Raw genomic sequence first — 17,527 nt, 5'->3', positions numbered from 1 at the left:
AACGCAAAGTGTCCGATGCAGTGATGTAAAACGTGCTGCTACAGGACTCTGGAGCAGCGGAGACGCGTTCTCTGACGTGATGAATCACACTTTTCTGTCTGGCAGTCTGATGGATGAGTCTGGGTTTGGCGGTTGCCAGGAGACCGGTACATGTAAAGTTTGGTTGAGGGGGGAGTTTAGCGTGAGGGGTTTGTTTTCACATGTTGGGCTCAGCCCCTTAGATTCAGCCAAACAAACTCTTAATGCTTCAGCATATCAAGACAATTTGGACAGTTCCACGCTCCCAACTTTGTAGGAGATAAAGAAAGAGAAATCACTTTCTATATATCAAGTCCTCGGTTGGAGATGTTCAAAAATCAGACTTCAATAGAGCGAGCTGGATCTGATGCTGCGTGCTGTGAAGCATGCCCTGCTTTAACATGCTTTTTGCATCTAATGGGACCACATTTTGCAAAATAAACAACACGCTGATTAATAAGACTCAAATCTAGTGACAGCGATCATAAACTCACCAGGAAATAGTTTAGTGAGGTCGTAAACCAGCCCAGAGGAAACGCTAAACCAGACAGTCTGCTGTTTGTTTGTGTGTTTGTTTTCTGGCTCTAAGCATTTAGCATTTATCAAACAGTGATAGTTATTTAAGTAATAATGGTGATCAGATGGTGCACACCTTCCAGTGTGTTCTGTTAAATCAGCTCAAACAGGCGCACGTTCACTCGTTTTTTAGCGTTTAGCAGGAAAAGAGGACGACCCGTGATAAATAAAAGGGAGCGACGTGTTAATAAAACTAGTCGACTGATGGACTCTGGCTCTGTGCTGCTGTTTAACTCAACTCTATCAGAAGATTAACAGGTTATCCTGCTTTATATGTGAGTGTTGTCTTCCTTGTCCAATTTGATTGACTTTAGTTTACAGAAGAACGACAGGACTGACACGTTTCTAAAGTCTGGCTTTTAGCCGATGGCTGTGAAGAAAGCAGGGTTAACATGTCGCTGTCTTTGGCTGCCTAAGAGGGGGAATTGAGTCAGCAGACAGTCCATCATTTTCCACAGATTTCTGTGGAAAATGATGGAAACTACAGACGGATAGAAAAAAAGGACTCTCTTCACCTAGAGAGAGAGATTGGACAGATAACCTGTAACCTGCATAGTTTGTGGTTTTAAATCTGACCTCCTTTGAGACAAACGTCCACAATATCACTTCCTCCTATTCTGTCAAGCCCGGTTAAAACAGTCTGTTATTCTGATAAAAGCTGCAACATTTAAGGGTCATTCAGATAATCGGAGAATTCAGATCCATTATTTCATGCTGGCTGCAGGCTAATAAGACATGTTTCTTTTCCCAGCGATGTTTTCTAGCTCCTCCCAGGGATCCCGAGTTGTTCCTTTCAGACCAAAAAAGAAGAGCATAGAAACTCATGCATGGGTGGCAGATAAAAATGAGTGAAGTGCTCAGTGGGGGACTTGATGAGAGTTCATCAACAGTCTGAACCTATAGGAGAATTACTAAGGGTTAAAGTCACCTGACCCAGGCCTAACTTGAAGAGGAAAACCTAATCTTTAAAGGTGTCTGTCTCCTGATTGACGAAGAGTTTAAATTCAGTTCTGAGTCTAATGGGAGGCAGTGAAGAGAAGCTTATATGGAAGAAATTCGATCTCTCTTTGTAGTTCCTGTTAATACTCTTTACGCTTTGTAGAACTACTGACGGGTTTTCATGCCGTGTTTGGAACATGCTGATAATAACAGAGCAGTGCAGTCCTGGACATGTGAGCAATGATGTGCGGCCCTGTGTTTATGCCATCTTTGCCTCTTTGTCCTTCCAGAAGGAAATGTTGCCCAGGTGTGTGTGCAGACCTGATCGGTGTGACAGGTGATGCAGCTGTCAGAGCTGACCACTAAGTGTCACTGTCGTGTTGTCTTCATTGTCATCGCATTTAGTGAACAGTTATGTTTCTCCTGCACTTTAAAGGCTTTCAGTAAAGTGTAATTATCACCATGTCCTGGGTCTGTGTATGTTAACAGTGTGATTTTATTACCTTGTGTGTTTTGTGTCTGAGTCATGGAGGAGCTGAGCTTCCTGCAACAGCTCTACCCAGTAATTACAGGATGACATGTGCATTGTGGAAGGAAATCACTTAAGCAGGTCATTGTTTTAGACCGCTGAGAGGCTCTGATTCCTAAAACGGAACTTTCCACATGCATGCTGGGAAGTCAGTGAAAGAACCGCTGCCTTATTTCAACATTTTGTTCTTTAAAACCATTAAAAGCAATAAAAAACAAAGAGAGAAATACAGAAACCAAAGGCAGCTGCAGCACATGAAATACCGTTATTGTCTTATTGTTAATTCAAAAGGAGTGACAAACCAAACCCTGCATGGTACACAGCCGTGAATTATTAAAGCCCCGTTGGAATTATCATTATTATTACATGCCCATGCATATGTGATGAGTTTTCCGGATTTTGGATATAAAAGAGATTTTATTGTCTTTAAATTAAAATAATATGATCCTTAAAAAAAATGTAGGGTCATTGTAGCCTGTTGGTAGTCTTGATGGCCGTCTGTGCTTCCTAATATCTGTCAAAGTTAACCCCGGCCTGTTCGTACAGTTGCTGGTGGGAATTATGAGAGTGTGACACATTAATGGCTCTATGTGACAGTGAACATGTTAATAAGGGGAAAATGTGTAACTTCCTTGTGTGTAGCTAACCACCAGTGCAGACTGTCCACCACCTAAAAAACAAACAAGAACTGCCTTATTGTCTGGAAACCCCACATGCTGACATTTCTTTCATCTTGCAATAACAAATTGAACTGTCAAATTAGAAGCGGCTGTTTTTGCTCAGATATGAATTCAGGTATGCTTTGGCCTCTCTACAAGTTAAGGCTGTGTTTCATCAAAGTGTTTCAGGGCGGAGCTGGGTGTCTTTAATGGCCTGTAAGATCAGCCAGGAACATCATCACCGTGTCAGCTAAGAGGAATAGTGGAGCCGGTTGTCGCCTAATGATCGTCTTTTACAAGGACGAGCTGTCAGAGCATTGAGCTGCATCAGAAAATAGCAGCATGCGGTGCAGGGGCTGCTCTACACGCAGACCTGTTATCGTGCCAGGTGTTTGCCTTTGATGTAACTTGTTAATGACCTTTTTAAGGCAGATTGTGTTCAGTCGGTTTCTTATTTTAGGACCTTGTAGTTGGTTCATAAACATTCAAACATTCTTCTGTTTTCAGAGGCCTGGGTTTCACAAGATCATTTCACAGGATCCTGTGACTTTTCTCACTTTCTTCTTCTTCTTCTTTTTTCAGCAGCTGACATGACACCTCTGCAAGAGAGTGTTTCAGTGCAACGGCCGCCCTACATGCTTATTAAAAAGACGAGATTAAAATAGCTGCACGCTTTCCAGCGTTCAACATCATCCTATTAATACTGCAGCTGATTTTCTTTTTTTTTTTTTAATTAATTTCAAAGCTACTTTCATAAGAATGTTTTTATCTGTCACCAAAATTACAATTCATGAAAAACAGATGGTTTGACTTTGAAGTCATGGTTTACTAATTCAGGGCTTAAAGTCAACATTTTCTGTTTAAAATACTTTGCTAAATCTACATTACCTAAAATACCATTAGAGTGTGAAGAAACAGCGGCTGTGATGTTATGTGTTGCTGAGATATCGACTAAAGTTGAACTGGGACGGGGCTGTAATCTCATGTAATACCATTTTAATCCACAAGATGGTACAGCGAGTCAGTGTAGCGTCCATCTTGCCCTGAGTTCAACCTGAGATATTCAAACATGGATATGGACCACGTTTGTTATTCATGTTAGCTGTGTTTTCATAGCGTTGTAACTTAAAAACTCCCCAAAAACAAACAGAATAATTAGAGACTGCAATAATCAACCTTGTGTGCAGCTGGTGGCGTCCTTCATAATCATTCTGCGACGGAAAATGCTTATCGGGCTGCACAGGAATCATTTTGTTGCAGTACCACTTAGGGCAGGGCGATATGGCCAAAAATATTTATCACGATGTACATTTGAAAATTTGCGATAACTATATAACTGACGATATAATTGACCAGACAAAATGCTTTACAACTCCACAACTTTATTAGTGCAAGAAAAACCCCATCAATGTATTTTCACTTAAACAAGCAGCTTTTTTATGTTCATTAAAGTTATATAAAAACGTAACAGTGCAAATTCCTCGCTGACAGTTTAACCAAAAGGCATTTCCAGTGGAAACTGGCCGACATATCCTCAACATAACCATGTAGAATATCCACAAAACGTATCCACACACAGTACGGTAATATTATGTTGAAGCACGTATCACTCCACGAGGCTCCCGACTACGGCAGCCATAATGTTTCAACAATCCATCAAGCGGTGCGGGTTCGTAGCTTAGCAAAGTCGTACGAAAACATTTTTTGGCAGATTTTTGAGAGCCGTGTGCCACATAAAATCGGTTTGGTAATAACGACGGCCGCTTGCATGCTCTACCAAAAATAGTGCTTTGTTGTGTATCTGAGGGACGAAAGCTAAACCGGCTCCACATCACTGAAGTTGCAGCATTTTTACAAACCAGTTCTGGTTCATCTGTTTCATTCAACGATCTGCTTTCGCTCTTCTCATACTGCGTCACCGAAATGCTTTTTCCACCATGTGCGTATGAAAACAAAGGCACTGCGCATGCGCGTTTTACCCACATTCTTTCGCGATATTTCATTCTCTTATCATTGCCTAACATTATACTGATATTACCTGAATGGTATGATATGGCCCAGCCCTAGTACCACTACTTTTAGATGACCTCTATGTCACTATATAAACTCAGAATATTGTGTCATTGAGTCATTAGTTTGCTGTCAGCTATGTTTTATGTGCCCTTGATTCTCTAATTCTCTTAAGATAATCTATGAATGTCTTTTGGGTTATAAACTCTTAATCATTAACTTTAATCTGGATAAAACATTGTTTCTCATTCGGGCTTTAAGTAAATATTGATCAGCTCATAAAAAAACTCAGGACTAAAATATATTAATTAGTGATGTGAGATTATAAAATACAGCGGGCAGGAAATGAATAACAAGCACCGTAATTTTAAGGACTAGTTTGTACATTTGGGGGTGGAAGTGACAGGCACCAGACTCCATAGAGAAATGCTGCAATTTAGGCTCAGGCTTCATACATCTTCCTGCCCAGCTTTGTGTGTGTGTGTGCGTGTGTCTGCGTGCGTGCGTGTGTTGCAGTGGCTCACATGTGGGTGGGAGTCTGAATGTTTTGGTCCTTTTCTGGAATGTCAAAAATGAGTCACTGCTTGTTCCGGTTGAAAGCTGCTCCGGCTTTCAACTTTACTCTCACTTAGTTCAAGAATTTTTATTATTTTTTAGCCTGAAACAATTTCTCATTCACTCAGAGAAAAATGTGACCGTGCAGGTGTCTGTGCTATCTTCTGAAGATGTCAAAAAAACAGATTTTTTTTACAAACCCACACACATATTTCATTCACAATGGAAGAATACAGTGAAGCTGGTGTCATCCAAAAAATACTAGCATGTCCTACTAATGCACGCTCATTGACTGGCAGAGGTTTTGGAAAAGGACACACACACTACCCTAAGATGTATTTACAGCACAAACATCCACGTGTGTTGTGTAGCCATCGCCTTTAACATGACAGTTAATGCTTTGTAAAGCAGCAGAACTACAGCTTCAACCTAAACTGGTTCATTTCTCTGAAAGCTCAGTGTTCTGGTATAAACTGGGTTTTTCAGGTCAAAAGGGTGGAGCTGGATGTTATGTTATAACCTGTGTTAACAAGGTGTGTCTTAACACAATAATAGGCTGTGCAGTGCAGATTTAGGTGTGGTGATTTTAGGCGTTCAGACTTTAAAGAACTACATATGACAAAGAAAACCTTCATAAGCACCCTTCCTGGTTCAGGGGTGTCGAACTACAGGCCTCGAGAGCCGGTGTCCTGCAGGTTTTAGATGACACCCTGGTTCAACACACCTGAATCAAATGATTAGTTCATTACCAGGCCTCTGGAGAACTTCAAGAAATGTTGAGGAGGTAATTTCGCCATTTATCAGCTGTGATGGATCAAGGACACATCTAGAACCTGCAGGACACCGGCTCTCGAGGCCTGGAGTTCAACACCTGCACTGGTTCATTTTCATTCCCACTCCTGTGAGAAGAGTACAGAGAGTTGGCTCTCATCAAACGCTGCGTTGTTGAATTATGATTGAATTTTGTTTTTCTTTTAAAAAAGGCTTAGAGAGCTAACAATTAATTAATTGTCAACAATTTAAAACTTTCTGATTAAAAACTGATGGGCTTTTTCAGCTGTAGCCTGAATTGAAAAGGCAAAACGTGAAAATTATGTAATTTGGTTCTCATGTTAACTGTTTGGCCCTTTAATGCAAACTGGAATAAGAGCAGCCCTCTCATTGGCTACCAAGTGTCCCCCTGGCCAATACGATCTCTTCCCTCCCCCCTTTGTCCCACCCTCTTGAATCTCTCCCTTGTCCGTCTGCCTGGTTGTGGCACTCTGCTCTCAACCTGCAGACTGGCTGTCAGGATCGTGTGGAGGTGTGTGTGTGTGTGTGTGTGTACTGCACACCGCAGCGAGTGTGTGCATGAACGTGTGAACCGATTTAGAAGTGAAGTGGCAGCTTCTTTTTTCTTCTTCTGAGAGGAAGTGTATTTTCTCGCTGGGAAGAAAAGACATGATGATGATGATGGTTATAAAGACGTTAAAGATGATGATGGGTGTCCCTCGACCTCCGCGGGCTCAGGTCAGTGGATGCTGATACTCTGTAGAGCTGTTTTGTGGCATTTATGTGTGCGTGCTCCTCAGGATCCTCCTATTGTCACAAACAGCCTGTTTCTGGTTCCCAGTTTCCTCTCCATTTTTTGTTTGTTGCATGTTTTGTATGAGTTTTACACCCGGATGCAGCAGTGTTGTACTTCACTTCTAGTGCACCAGATTTGGTTGAGTAGCAGCTGAGGTTAAATGGCATCAGTGTATGTGTGCATCTGTGCTGTAAGAGGCTGCCAAACAGTCAATCCAAGAGTTTTTCATAGAGATCCACTCACATGTTGGCCGAATGTCAATAACTGGCTCATAAAGCTTTGTTAACTAATATCAGAGGCTAAAGTCTTCTTAGAATGTCGTTTCCTAATCGGAAAGTCAACAGTTCAGTGTTCGGCTTCTTTAGTCTGCATGGAGATGTATCCTTTAACAAGATACTGAACTGAATGCATTCATTAGAGTGTGTGAATGTTACAGAAGGTGCTTAATCAGGGAATAAAGTGCAGTATGAATGTGTGTGTGAACTTAAAGTGTGTATGCAAAATTACCACTGGGTTTATGAACCATCAGGCTTCTGCAGCTCCATTTCTCTATTTAAGGAGACACGTTTACTTCCAGGTGAAGCAGTGAAAGTAGTGATGAGCTTGCACAAGCAGGAGAAAGTCAGACTGAGGAAACCAGGTGCAGCTTCTGAAATGTTTCTACCGGTGTGATGATATATTTGGGTTTATCTTTAGTCTGTGCAGCTGTGCTTTTTGGGCTGACAGAGACATCAATCTAAATGGAAAGAAAAAATGTGGAGGGACTGGACTTGTGATAGAAAAGTGAGAAAAGCTGTGAAGTTCGTGTTGGTGTTTGAATCCAGTTTGATCAGCAGTGTGACTCTGGTGGATAATTAGTGTATCCAGACCACCCAGCTCATCACTTACTGAACAGGCAGTTGACTCCTTGTCTTCTCCAACATATAATCTAAAAATAATATCATCCCCAATTACCTGCATTCATTTTACATTTAAGGTCCTTATTTTATACTATTTAGTTATTGAATCGTTTTCTCATTATTATTTAAGTGTTTTTCTTCTCTTCTGACTTTAAGATAAGGTGAGCAATCACTCGTTTCATTAAACTGAGTTTGTGAAAGCAGGATTAAAGCACATTTAAACTCCCCAGAGACTATTGTTTATCATGACTTGGCACAACAGAAACATGCTGTGTTTGTTTAGATTTGGTCCGATGGCTTATTTTCATCCTAATGCAAACCGTGATGAAGGTTGGGACTGAACTCAGTCCCTGCCTTTGTACAGACATCATGCATCTCACTGTCTGAAGCTGTCAGTCTACCAACTTTGTATTCATTCAACTTAAAGTAACTTTATTTGAATTGTTATGAAATTCCTTTAAGTTCAGGCTAGTTTCTGAGTGCAGATAACAAATATTTTAGGCAATCCTGACATTATTTTTTTCTTTAGCATAAGAGCTCTGATACATTCTAATATCATTTTAAATAACAAAGAACACTCTTATATTATCTGAGTAAAGTGTGTTTGTGTGAGAGAGGGCTCAGCATCCTGCCACCTGGCTGGCGAGTGATGCTGTGTGGGGGTAATGGGCCACACTGTACCCAATTAATGTGAGTGCTCAGTGGGCCAGACATAATGTATACACACATCCACACACACACTGTCTGCATTAATCAATTTAAAATACTCTTTTGTTATTTCCAAGGTCAACAGTGGGCCTTCAAGCCCAGTTTCCTCCCCTGATTCTGAGATTTATTACAATGCAGCTCCGGGCATGTCCTCACAAAACAGCCTTAAATGGAGAGGATTTATTCTGCAAGCCCCATTAATCTATAGTCTTATATTAACACAGAGCTCACTTTTAGTTCTAACCTACAGAGAGAAAACCTATAAATCTGCAGGTGGAGGCAGGTACAGACAAGCTGGGGAAGAAAGCAGCCAGTCTTATTGGTAATGTTGTTTTTAGGAGGTGGAGGAGACCAAAATTGGAGCAAAAACTGAGGAATTATAATAGTCAGATGGCCATAACTAGCACTACATATTAAAGATAAGATTGCTCTCGAACTGCTGAATATGTTTGCATGAAATAAAATACTCAGATCTTTTTAAAGTATTAATACAAAGAAAATGTAATGTGTCACTTCTTCAATAAACTGTATTTAAAACATTAAAATAACTTTATGAAAAACAAAGAGGTTAAGGTGGGTCTTCTTAGATATATTAATATCATAGGAATCATTATTAAAAGTAATCTGATACTTGTCTTTAATTTAGAAATGATCTAATATCTAAAAAATTATAAACATAATGACACATGATGACAAAAAACCACTGACATCAAGACAAGTCCTTACAATAAATTGTAAATAATGGATGGTTTTGCCCCAAATCCAGCACCCTGAGACAGGAATATGAAATGTTATATTTTTTTTATTTGGTTTGGAGTTGGGACTGTTCAAATTTACCGCCACTTTCAGATAAATGTCAGTGTAACATGGTTTTAAATTGCACTGTGACTGCAAACCTCTAAGTTTAATTAACTTCTGCTAACATTGATGTTACCAACATTGGCATGTTGGCAGAAATAAACCACACGGCTTGTAGACAATTTGTCACAAATACCTGCAGGTATTTAAAGCATGAATGAGTCATATTGTGATATTGTATGTGTGTTATGACATTTATTTTCCACTTAAGAGAAACTGTGATAAGCCTTTGAACTACATAATATTACTGTGATTAAGTAACACATGCTGTGCTATAGGTAGCAGTACAACAACAGGTGGTACGTCAGTCTATTACACAAAAATGAATCCGCACAATCTGGGTTTCACTGTCTGTTCAAGTTTATCCATCCATCCATCCATTCGCTTCCGCTTATCCTTTTCAGGGTCGCGGGGGGCGCTGGAGCCTATTCCAGCTGTCATAGGGCGAAAGGCGGGGTACACCCTGGACAGGTCGCCAGTCTGTCGCAGGGCCAACACACAGGGACAGACAACCATTCACAAGTTTATTTCAAGTATATTTCAACAGATTTGCCGTAACTTTTTCCTTGTGTGCTGAGTATTATTTTCAGATGAAGATTGTTAAATGGCTCCATAGTCAAAGTTGAACCAAAACTTTTTAAAATTCTGATATGGAAAAATTAAGGTTTAAACATCATAAAATAAAACGTTTTAATATTCTTGAAACCAGCGCAGCGAGTTAATTAGATGTTGATTGTTTTACTGGATATTTCAAACCCAGAACATGTCAGATTCAGTTCATATAGAAACTGAAAAGAACAAGTACAAGTTTCAGCTCCTCTTTAATTTTTAGAAGTGAAGATTTCTTATTGTGTTATTCCTGCACAGACATGAGAGTGGATGAAAAATTTAGCAGAACTGAAGCCATTTCTGATTTTATTAAGTGTAAAAACTCTAGGCTAAAATTTTCTTTTATGCCATCACACCTCAGATTATTGATTTAATCTGACTGTAGGCCACTTTTCCTCACTTTAGTTAACCTCACCTTTATTTCTTCCCCTCTTGTTCCATCCCTGCACCACCGGTTCCACCAGCAGCTATTGTTATTGAGACACACCTCAGATACACACTTTCAATCCGACTCTGATGGAGGAAAAAAACCCAGAAACACTCACGATCTTTGTTCCGTAGCTAGTTTGCATAATACATGCAGTGTACTGCGCGTGTGTATCTTTCTGTGAGGACTGTGTAACTTTCTTTGTTTGTGGTGTTATGGTTCAGTAAAGGCCACAGTATTTGCGTGAAATTTGCTTTTAGTTTGCAACTGAACATATAATTAAGAGTGTGTACTTTTTAACTCAGTAGTGTACTAAGGGGAAAGTCTAATATGCAGGATGTACTAGTAGAATCATGATGCTCTACCTTCTTAAGCTTTTTAAATTATTGGGGTGAAAGGTTAGTATCTAATAGCTAAATATAAGTGGTGACAAGGAAACATTGTATATGGACGTTTTGTTTACGTTGGTTTTAAACCAGTTTATCAAACAGCTCAGAGGCCTACTGATTGGTTGTCAACCCTCTGGCAACCTCTGTTGTCTGTAGGTATTCCCTAAGCAGTTGACAAGTTGTTGCTGTAGTCTGCTGGGTGAATTTAGCAGGGTCCTGTGGTTGGTAGTTTGCTTGGAAGATGTTGACTTGTCTGCTTGTCGGCATCTTCCACTTAAAAAGATTGTAAGAAGATTTTTGGGGCAGCACCTTTTTGCAACCCAGCGACTGCTAAACCCCCAGGTACACTTTCTCTACTAACCCATGGTTGCCAAATGGTTGCAGACCAGTCTCCAGGCCTGTGTGACTGGTGCTAAATGAATAGGGATGGGTATCGTTTAGGTTTTATCTGATACCGGTGCCAAATCGGTATTTTTGAAACAGTGCTCGTGCTTAACGAATGGAGAACACAAACGTTGTCGTCTTGTGTTTTTTTTTTTTTTTTTAGCCGTCTTTTTTCTTTTTTTTTGACTCCACCGTTGAAAATGGATGGAGATCTTTGACTTTAAATTTTGTCACTGCCCTATGAATTTCGACCACTTTTTCTTTGGTCATTTTAGCCTTTTTGGCCAGAGTGAAGGATGTATCTGCCATCAAACATGAAGACAGCCGCATATAACTGCGACGGTGTTTGCTAGTTCACCCTACATGCATTAATTTAATAACATAGTTGGCCTACTCAACGTAAATTACACACGAACAACATTAAGCTACTCGCCCGAGAAGAATGACGGCCCGGATACCGGTACCCATTCCTATAAATGAACCAAGCTTTTCAGCCTGTGCAAGCTGTGCGTGAGCTTTTTATGGCTCCTGAAGTGGGGCTTCAGGGGGGTAAGGGTAAACAAAAGATTTGAGAACCATTGCTTTAAATGAGCAAAATTAAATACTTATTTTGGGGCTGAGTAAACAAAGTTTTTCAGCATCTTTTTAATGAGATTTGACAAGTGAGAGGTGATTCTGTACATGACTGCTAAAGGGAAAGCTAATTAACTTATTAGTACATAATTAGTACATAATATCTCAACATGCATACAGTTTATTAGACGTCTTCTCTTGAGACGGAAGTCACTGATTGCATTTCCATGTTCATAAAATTTGACTTCTGACTTCGTGTTGGAAGCCATTAGACGATAGTAAACTGTGGCAATAAAGAAAACTGTACAGAGTCAGCAGAAACACTCATGTCGTGGCAGTCAAACCACGATTTACTGGTAAATTAAGTGTTCAAAGTGTGCCAAGAAAACATTCCCCAGTCTATCTGTATTGTTGGCAACAGCATGGAGTCATCTTTTTAAAGCCCAATGACCCTGCTGTCTGCAGTCTCAGCATAAATGAAGTTTTGTTAGAAGTTTTTCTGTCCAGATTTAGTGAACCGATGCTCTTCACAACCTCCAGTTTCAGAAACCTGACATGGCCCTTTATTGTAGTCCATCCACCTCAAAGTTGGTGTGTTTGTGTGACGTGAATCAGTCAGGATTGTTTGATAACTATATAACGCTATAATATTTTTTTCTTTACAACATATTTTCAAACTGGAGATGAAATGTTTGGGTGGATGAAACCGACAAATTAGAAACAAAAATCTGCAACTACAGTAGAAATTCACAGCAGCAGAGGACCATAAACACCCACAAAACTCCATTCAATCTTAGTAATTAGAAAAAAGCTATTTTCACATTGAGAATGCACTGATGATCCACGATGATCTCAGTGTCCTTAAAAACTTTATGTGGGCGATCATAAATGCTCCAATAGTGGATCTTTATTTACCTCAGAGATCGACTGGAGACATGTTTATAACAAACATTATTGACAATATTTCTTTTTATATTTGCTCAGTTTCATTAATAATGGTTAATATCTGTCAGTTAAGCTGTTTTGACGGCTCTAACTGTGCAGCTGGTTGTTGTTCAGCGATATTAGTAAGTTACTGCTCAACATGTTGCATTTACAAAACATACTCTGGAAGCAGAAAAAATAGGATTTCGCTCAAATTTGGCACTTTGGGGTGATTTTTAAGCCAAAATCAAATGAAACCTGCTCCAGTCTGGGATATGTGTACAGCATAAGTTACCATAGTGATCTAGCTCGATAAAAACAGAGCCAGCAACTTTGTGACACTAACCAGTCTGACTGTAAACTGGACATATCTCATTAACCCATAAATCTAGCTTTATAGTTGCACCCCTCCAGGCTCATGCATGACCCAACTTGGTAACTTCAAAGTTGGTTACTTAATCTGCACTTCTCCTTTAGTAAGTTAGTGCTTAGTGACGGACAGTACAGTTTTTTCTGTTTGTGTGTGTGTGTTCGTGTTCGTGTTCCTTCTGACTCTGCAAATGACACTTCAGTGAGTCGTCGTCTTTCCTTCCCTTTCCTACTAGACTTTCAGTATGAAACAAGAAGCTTTGCTCATATTTCTCCTAATATTGCAAAGCAGCTGTTCAGACAGTTTTTCTAACTAAAAATGCAAAGGTCAGGGCTGGAGTGATAATTCCAACGTACTGATGGAGTTTGAATAGCAAATCATTATGTAACTCCTTCATGCTTTAGTTCTGTACTTGGCTGCTGTTTATTTTTTGTTATTGTTTATTTGTGGATAGTTTAATAGGGGGCTTTGTGTGAAATCCTCAAATTTAATAAAAAAGGATTTGGATTAAATCATTTATTTTAAAATGCATGATTTGTGTGTGTGTGTGTAAACTGTGATGGCTTGCGTGGCTGTGGGAGAGTTGGATTAACGGTTATTTAGCCAGATTTTTTATCTGTGAATAAACATTGCAAGCAAAGAAATGCTCTTTGGGGTTCAGCGGGGTGTGGTTTTCCTGCTTGTGTGGTTGTTCTTGGTGTTTTGTTGGCGCAGGAAGTGAAAGCAGACAGACCACAGTGAAACCAGTTCTGACTAAACCCAAACATAACCCATGTTCTTCCTAAGAATGAGCTGTTAGACTTTGTCCGGCAGGAATTGCATCATAATGTCAGAAATCTGACTCCTGCGTGGTTTATTTTTTTAAATAGAGAACAGTAATGAAGCACAATCTTATTATCGACTGTATTTCTGCTGCCTCTTAGAATGTGCTACCTTTAGATAGACGTGTTTTTAGTCAAACATGATGACAGTTTTACAAATAAGCTTCACACCAGAGACCTTGACGGACCTAAATGTGTGATATCACTGGTTTAATGTTTCTGTTAAAATATAAGCAGAGATGAGGTGAAAGTGAATTAAAAATATTTTTCTTTCTTTGGGTTAAATTTAAAAGGGGAAGTCCTCTGCAATCTGAAGGTATCCAATTAATAAACATATCGTAAATCTAAGATCAATCTTTGTTAGATTTGACTATTAAAATTGTTGTTTATGAACAGAGAAAAAAGAAGAAAGAAAAAAGAAGGAAATCATGGACCCGGAATTCTTTGCAGTTTATTTAATGTTTTGTTTTGTTTTGTTTTGTTTGTTTTGTTTTTTTTTTTTTTTTTGAAGGCCAGCCAGGAAGTTGGTTAGCATTGCCTTGGTTCCTTTGATTGAAAGAAAATACCTTTTTTGCAATAATAAAGAAGTTTATCAGTAACATATTATTTGCAACTTAACTGAGATCTTCCTAAAAGCAAAGCACTAACGTTAAACTATAAACTACACCGCATGATGTCAGCATAACCACGAATAACTTCCTATTTTTAGCGTGATGACACTGAAAATGTCTCACAATATAAAAGCTTCATAATTGACAGCTGAGATTTTTACTTAAGCTTCATATTTTTAAGCTCGTCTTAACCCCAGACCTTATTTCAGATGAGTCGGCGTCAAACTTGTCCATTAAAACACATTAAAAACAAGGAAGCTGTGTAGTTATTTCCTGCTTTTAAGCCTCCTCTGCATCACCCTGGAGATGCCCACAAAATGTAATGACGTACAGCATTGAGTTTGAAGTAGAAGCTGGTTCAGGATGATCAATAAAAATGATGGACAGTAAATCAAGCCGTCCATTTTCTTCAAGTTATCTATTTAACAGCCACATTTAACAGGGTGAGAGGTTGGCTGCACCCTGGGCACGTCTGTAGCCTGTCACAGGGCCACCACAGAGACGACTATTCATGCTGAGAAAACAGGAAAATATAAATCAATGAATCTCCAAAAAGTTGATTCTGTTCATCTGGACGCAGCGTTCTGTGGGAGAAACGTTTCGTCACTCATCCAAGTGACTTCTTCAGTCTCAGCTGACTGCAGGTTTCCCCAACCTTATAAACAGTACATTTGCATAATGACTTAAACCAGCCCACTGAGGGAACAATGGACCGGGAGGTCAGTTCCTTAATCATAATTATGCAAACACCGGGTCTCTGTGGCTTTTAAACCCCAAAACACGCTGCGCCAAAAACTCTGTTACTCTGTTAAGTACCAGGAGAATTGCCAGGATTTATACATCGGGGAAACCAAACAACCTCTGGCGAAGCGGATGGCACAACACAGAAGAGCTACCTCGTCAGGCCAGGACTCTGCAGTCTATTCACACCTACAGGCCAGTGGACACTCAAGGATGAGGATGTAACATCCTGGACAGGGAGGAATGCTGGTTTGAGGGCGGAGTCAAGGAGGCCATTTACATGAAAAGGGAAAGACCATCTCTGAATCAAGGAGGGAGCCTAAGGGTACATCTTTCGCCATCTTACAATGCTGTGATTGCAGCCATTCCCCAACTCTCTGTGAATGGTACTCATGGCCATTGATCACTGAGTTTTGGTCAGTGATTGTTGATCAATGGTCATGAGAATTTGCATAATTATGATTAAGGAACTGACCCCCCAGCCCATTGTTCCCTCAGTGGGCTGGTTTCAGTCATTATGCAAATGTAGTGTTTATAATATTTGGGGAAACCTGCAGTCAGCTGAGACTGAAGAAGTCACTTGGATGAGTGACGAAACGTTTCTCCCACAGAACGCTACGTCCAGATGAACAGAATCAACTTTTGGAGATTCCTGGATGATTGAGAATGCATCAAGATGATAAATCAATGAAAGCATATAAAGAGCTAACTTGAGTTTTTTGAGCCCGTTTTCGCCGTCTGACTAAGATGTGTCCGGGACACCACCTTGTTATTTCAGGAGGCACCGGGGCAGACCCAGAACACACGGGGAGATCATGTTTCTGTGCTGCCTTGGGAACACCTCTGCCTCCTCCCCTCCCCCCCCGCCTGGAAGAGCTGGAGGAGGGGCTGGTAATAGGGAGGTCTTGGCATCTCTGCTTGGACTGCTGGCTCCAAAACCTGGACCCATTAAGCATCAGAAAATGGATGGATGTCATATGTATCATAGTAAAGCAAGGTGCTGGGTATATTAAAAGCTATGGAGACTGTGAGAATTCATTAGGGGCTCCTGTGGTGGTTCTGGAGGTCAATGTCAACTAGTGTTTAATTCTTATTTGCTCACATGAAAACTGTATACAATTCAGCACACATCAAGATATTTATAGAATTACAGCATGCTGAAAGATTTACGGCATCTTTCAGTTCAATGTTTGAGTTTTATAGCCCACAACGATACTATTTTTCATTCTTATTGAACAAATCTCATTTTAGGCAGCAAGCAGACACAGTTGGAACATGAGTTGGGGGTCAGTGTTCAGCCTGAGGATGTGGTGGAGACCAAAAGTTGAGCTAAAAGAGAGAAAATATCTGATTTTGATTCGTGTGACCTAAACCCAACAGTTAATCTGTCATCATTGCTAAAATGTTTGCAAAAAAATCTGTGGGACAATCCCAAAAGGTTGATTCTGTTCATCTGGACGTAGCATTACATCCAAATGCACAGAATCAACTTTTCGGGATGTCCTTCCCTGGATAATTGAGCATGCATCAAGACTGTGGAACAATCCTCTGACCACAGGCTGATCACCTGATAAAATAAAGTTCACACTTCACCTGAAAGATCTTTAAACATTACAGCTTTAATCTAAGTGGGCTTTACTCAGCTCCAAACGGCAGATAGATGGAACCTGGATATGATAATGTGGATGTTTATATCAGTGATGTCAGTCAGGATTTCAGGATTGCCACACGGTAAAGCATTGCTTTACTTCAGAAACCTTTTCTCGTGCTTTCTTATAAGCGCTCTTATCCATTTTTTAACCTCTATACACATCTTTTCTTTTCCTGGATTCCTCTTTAATCCCCTTTCTTGTACTACAGCCTACCGGTCCATTCTCCTCCTCCTTTATTCTCCCGCAGCGGCAGTTAACCTCACATAAGACACTAATCCACTCATGAATGAAGAGGATTCACTGGAGAGGATTTTCACACAAACTGACCCAGAAACATGAATGTGAAGAGAAATGCTGTGCGTGGGTGAAACACACCAGTGAGCTTGTCATGTTGGCTGGATGACTCATCCAAAATTTGGGATGTGGACCGGGAATTTTGCATAATTCCAATTAAGAAATTCACCTGAAGTTCTTTTCAGGCAACATGAAATGATCCATTTAATGAACTGAACTGACCGTCAGACAGGAACTGTAATGGGTTTAGAGCGCTCTGATGTTGGTCGCTGTGCTGCCGTTAATGATACCCTGACATTTCTTTTCAGTGCACAAGCAGCGAGTGGTTACATGTTGACTCTGAGATCAAATGTTTCTCTGTTGGTTTAGACCAGACTCAAGGCTTCCTGATTATTTTTCCCCCACAGCAACTGA

General features: G+C 40.1%; 1 protein-coding gene across 7 annotated transcripts in view; it reads left to right on the top strand.

Moving 5' to 3' along the window:
* Positions 1-17,527, top strand: part of LOC146567627 (phospholipase D1-like) — a 49,782-nt gene that overhangs the window by 7,315 nt on the left and 24,940 nt on the right. The window contains exon 1 of one of the 7 annotated variants that reach the window (XM_085287566.1): positions 827-869. The exons of 4 other annotated variants lie outside the window; for them this stretch is intronic. The gene's annotated coding sequence lies outside the window, so the exon portion shown is untranslated. Of the gene's footprint in view, positions 1-826; positions 870-6,548; positions 6,796-17,527 lie in introns of those variants that run through there. 2 more of the 7 variants (XM_085287568.1, XM_085287562.1) reach the window with 2 other exon arrangements.

The sequence above is a fragment of the Mchenga conophoros genome, linkage group LG9, assembly GCF_057382185.1.
Source record: "Mchenga conophoros isolate Kocher_MC1m ecotype Shallow Benthic linkage group LG9, M_conophoros_male_GT1.1, whole genome shotgun sequence".
Taxonomy (NCBI): Eukaryota; Metazoa; Chordata; class Actinopteri; order Cichliformes; family Cichlidae; genus Mchenga; species Mchenga conophoros.
Note: the sequence above shows the minus strand (reverse complement) of the source record. Positions and strands in the feature narration are given on the sequence as shown.